The following is a 4,998-nucleotide window of genomic DNA, read 5'->3' as shown; positions in this document are numbered from 1 at the left end:
TACCTTTTTTGGCTCCCTCCATGAGCACACTCGCTCATGATTGGGTTCCTACTAAGGACTATAAAAAGTAGGTGGAGGGGCTAAGCGTTCCTTGGGTAGCCCCATAATGCACAGCGTTCCACCAGTGTCACTGAAAAGTTAGCCTATCTACCATAGTACTACACTACCATGACATAACACAGAGACTTTAATAATGCACTGCGACTTGGTCATTGCCATTCTGGTAACAGAAATTTATAAATACGGTTTTTAACAGATTAAGGACACTTTGTGCACCTGACTGGTGGGCTGCCAGCTGGTATGTTTTTTGCGTTCGTCTTCACAATACCATCTGGGAGCTCCTCACGACCATCACGTTTTTGACTGATGCTCCTTGAATGATGATCCTTGCATGGGATTGGATTAACAGCCTGTCCTCATCTTAACTGACATGCCACTTCAGCCACTCATGTTGAACCTGTGACGCAGCTGAGATCCTGATCCTGATTGGCTCATTCGTTGATACCGTAAATTATTCTGATTTTCACGGTCTCATGGATAGATGAGGTGGGCTCATTGACAGTAAATAGAATGGACGCCAAACCAACGCTATTTGCCATTCAACGCTTTGAAGCCAGATTTGGGGACATTCCAACTTACATTCCACCTTAGCAACGCCAAACGCAGGTGCTGATTGGACAACAAAACACCCAATCAGACAACGCTAAATTCAAATCATGTCCCGCCCCTCTACGGGCCGGGGAGACGATTGTGACATCATAATCTTTGTTATGAGACTTCGCACAATGCTCGGGGCTTGGTTGCTGGTAGTATTAATAAACAACGAAACCCTCGAATGTAACAGTACCACCCTATACATCTCATGAGTGAATCTGGCGATCGACAAGGATGGAAAATATAATATTCATGTAATAGTGTTCAAGGGCTGGATGTAGTCTTGGAGTTAGTTTGTAAACAGTACAATATACCGTACACATTGACTGACCGTACACCATATTAGCTAGTGGCTAGCATGTGCCAGTCCGAAGTTGGGAGACTTAATTTCTGCTAAAGTGTAGTGTCTTTACAAGTGGTGGAGACATCGCTATGGCATATTGTTTGTGTATGCTATTCTTGAAATATGTTTGTGGGAAAAAGTGGTGGGGACACGTTTACCTCTGGTGACACCCACATCACAAGTAAACGTACAAGTTATGTTTTGCAAGTACACTAGCACATTGGCTGTTGCACCTTTTTCGCCATTGCAACTGATGGGATAGACAGACATAGCCAGACCGTGTTGATTCTGAAACCCCAACAAGGAGGACCCACCACAAACTAGCTGATCGGAGGACAAGTACATACAGACTGAGGCCTACTCTGTACTCGAATAAGTTACTGGTGTCACGGAAAGATATTTGTTTATTTTATGCCTTTACTTTCAACACCTCTGTCCACCACCCACACCAAGAATTACACCCATTCCTGCAACACATAAATAACTCCCGTTGAATGCTTTGCCATTTACAAATGACGAATCTAAACCTTTCCGTTTCACAGCTGTCATCTTCACAAACCTGAAGGTTGTTTCCCAGGCCCCATCGACGTCGAGGCAGTCACGGAGATGTTAGTTGCTCTCATTCAGTCAACACAGTCATTTCAGACTTTTGCTTTCAACAGGATTCAGAAAACACTTCTTTTTACATATGTACAGCTTTATAAATATGCAAACAAAGATTTAACTTTTCCCCAGAAGCTTCTAAAGCGATGCATTACCAGTACTTGAGATTCTTCTGTTCATTAATTTAAACTGACAGTTACAGTGTGTTAAGACCGTGTTAACCAGTATTGCAAAATAATTAGGAAACAAAAAGTATGGGCAGTCATATTTTATCATTTATTAAGCTTGTTAAAACAATGAAGTGGTGTGAAGATAGTTGTGGAGAGCAGATCCTAGGAGGTGCTGGGCCCCTTCTCAGGTGTGGATGACTACACATCTTGAGCTGTAGAAAAAAATAATAATAATGCAAATGAACATGAAAGATGAGAACAGGATCCATGTCATACACGAACTACAAAAAAATACATGTACATAACATTGGGCCACAGGTCTGCACACATGTGAATGCGCTGGCACAATCTTTTAAAATTGAGTGTACTATAAACAAAACGTATAAGAGTAATAATCCATAAATGTATGTACCATTACATACAACACTATGATGTGCTATGCCAGTGTGCGAGGATTTTTTTTGCTTTTCAATAGTATACACTGTGATACATAAGAACACTACGTAACATACGGAGTAACGTGGACAGCAGTGGTCCTGCACAACACCTTGGTGGCGCCTCCTCCTCAGATGTGTGTGGGTGACCGCAGCACAGGTCCTTGGTCCAGGTGGTGACAATGGTGGCGCCTCCTCCTCAGATGTGTGTGGGTGACCGCAGCACAGGTCCTTGGTCCAGGTGGTGACAATGGTGGCGCCTCCTCCTCAGATGTGTGTGGGTGACCGCAGCACAGGGTCCTTGGTCCAGGTGGTGACAATGGTGGCGGCTCCTCCTCAGATGTTTGTGGGTGACCGCAGTGGCCCCTGACAAAAGTGGTGGTGGGAGATTAGGAAGGAGAATCCCCCTTTCCAGCACTCCCACCACCACCAGAGAAAGACAAGTATTAGTGGTGTAGGTCCTTGTCATGATAATAATAATAATAATAATAATAATAGTAATAATAAAAAACTGCATCGCATTTCTGAGCTCCGAAGTCACCCTTTTAAGAGAGGTGATTCTTCTCTTAAGCCGCCTGGTTCTCTGTTGCTCGAGCCTCAACTTTTTCCTATACATCCTCAATTTTTTCATAAGGTAGTCATTTTTTCGCTTTAATGACCGCACAGAATTTGAGCTATGCTCTGTTGGGATACTTACCTCAGGAACAGCCACAGCAGCAATACTTACCTGTGATGCCACAGCAGCAATACTTACCTGTGATGCCACAGCAGCAATACTTACCTGTGATGATCTCACCCTGGCAGGTGTTACTTGCATATGCTCAGGCAAGGTGAAGATCGTAGGTACTGCCTTGGTCTTCAGACGGCGGCGCCCTTCCTGTGTTGTAAACGCATCTGCTTCAAAATGCTCACTGCACACACGAGATGATGGGATGGGCTCCCAGTTCTGTCGCCTGATCTTCGCTATCCACTGTTTTCTCCTCTTGGCATTGTGATCACCTGAAGGAAAACTGGGGAGACAGACATAAACACATAGTAATGTAAATGCATAAACATTAATAATTGTAAATTATTCACGTTAATATATGCTTTTACAATTTATATGCACATATAATGTACAATAGAAAATGTATCCTCATATCTTATTTCAGACACATATTCACATGATATAAGTAGAGTAGTATAAATTGTAAAGACTAGACTAAAAACAATAATTACCACAGAAATCATGGTTGTCATAGACCAATAGTTATCAAACTTTTTTATTTTATTTTTTTTTAACATAGACTGATTGTAGACAACACACTGACGACATCTACTGACAAACCTTGACATTGCAGCATGTCTTACTATGTCTGAGAAGGCTGTCAATAAGCGAATAATGACAGACTACTGCTGTAAATTGGACAACACTTGTGAAATGAGTGATAAACATCTAAAACAAGGACTAGCTCTAGAGCTCTACGCGTCGCTGTATTACTTCCCACCAGGCGGCAAAAAAAATGTATTCGCAGCAAATGTCGTAGCAATTTAAAACATGTACAATTCAACAAGTAGCCTGATGGGCACTAGATCAGATACCGGTACACAAAGAATCCGAAACTACAGAGCGAGCTGAATATGCTCAGTGATTATACACCTAGAAATAGGTTGCTTTAAAAGCTATGTTGTACTCTGAGGTAAATCATACGATAGGTGACAAATCTATTAACCTTACAGCGGTTTAAAAACGGTCAGCAAAAGCAATAGTTCACATAGAAACGAAACCATGCCCGATAAAAGGAAATTTATGCCGCCACCATTTAGAATCACAAGATTAATCAGCGATAGCGTCTTGAATGTTGCCTGAGGTAAAATTGCCGCCTAGCCAAACAGCACTTTCTCCAGCATCTGGCCGGTTTGCTTGCTGATTTGGAACACTACTAAACAACATAAATAACGTAATCTTCACACAAATGACCACAAATAACATAACCTGTACATACTTAACTGACGACACACAAAGAATAGGCTACTAGTCGCGCTAGCAGTACTGCAGGTTATGTTGCCAGTGTCTTCACTCAACACCGATACTAAGAAACGACCTCATAATAAGCATACAGGCAACAGCATATTGTTTATTGTATACACATCGACAGCGGCCAAAACACTTAAGCACGATAATAAACCGAGGTAACTTGCTGTGGTGGTGGCTACTGGCAAAGCTAGCATGATCTTGACATTAGGAATAGGCTATACTTACCGAAAAAACTGCACAGAGCTCTCAACAGAAGGCCGATTAGTACAACCAAAAGCACAACACGAAGGCATTTCTGTATAAAATATGGAACAAATATAGAACAATAAAACAAGTGAAGATGAGATTAAATGAATCCGAACTGCAACCAAGACCGGTCAGAGTGTTTGACAGCCGACAATGACAGCTTTCAAAAACAAGGGGGAGGGATAATCTTCCAGCGAGCATATTTATACCCCTGTGGGGTTTCCCAATGACGCAGTACTCACGTCACTGAGTGTGTTTCCCTAGAGACGAGCTGGTTCGGAACCATCTACTGTCAATGTTCGGAACGCGCAACCAGACTAACGACTTCTAACTGTCAATCAAACCATGTTCTGATGCTCATTGGTCAATTTAACTTTTAATATCTCTCTAAAATAAAACATCACCACAAAAAATCACCACCCTGGTAAGTTGGAGAGCAAGGGGACCTACTAGTTGAGCGAAAAATGATCCCCCTGGAGTGGCATTTAAGGGAGATACAGGGTTTTATGTCTCTCATAGGAATGAATGGGA

General features: G+C 42.2%; 1 long non-coding RNA gene across 1 annotated transcript; it reads right to left on the bottom strand.

Annotated features, from left to right (window-relative positions):
* Positions 1-1,853: 1,853 nt before the first annotated feature.
* Positions 1,854-2,717, bottom strand: LOC134441871 (uncharacterized). The gene is made up of 2 exons (XR_010033219.1): positions 2,318-2,717; positions 1,854-1,982 (listed from the first exon to the last, which is right to left on the bottom strand). It is a non-coding gene; the product is annotated as an uncharacterized LOC134441871 (long non-coding RNA).
* Between the last annotated feature and the right edge of the window lie 2,281 nt (positions 2,718-4,998).

The sequence above is a fragment of the Engraulis encrasicolus genome, chromosome 24 (genome assembly GCF_034702125.1).
Source record: "Engraulis encrasicolus isolate BLACKSEA-1 chromosome 24, IST_EnEncr_1.0, whole genome shotgun sequence".
Classification (NCBI taxonomy): domain Eukaryota; kingdom Metazoa; phylum Chordata; class Actinopteri; order Clupeiformes; family Engraulidae; genus Engraulis; species Engraulis encrasicolus.
Note: the sequence above shows the minus strand (reverse complement) of the source record. Positions and strands in the feature narration are given on the sequence as shown.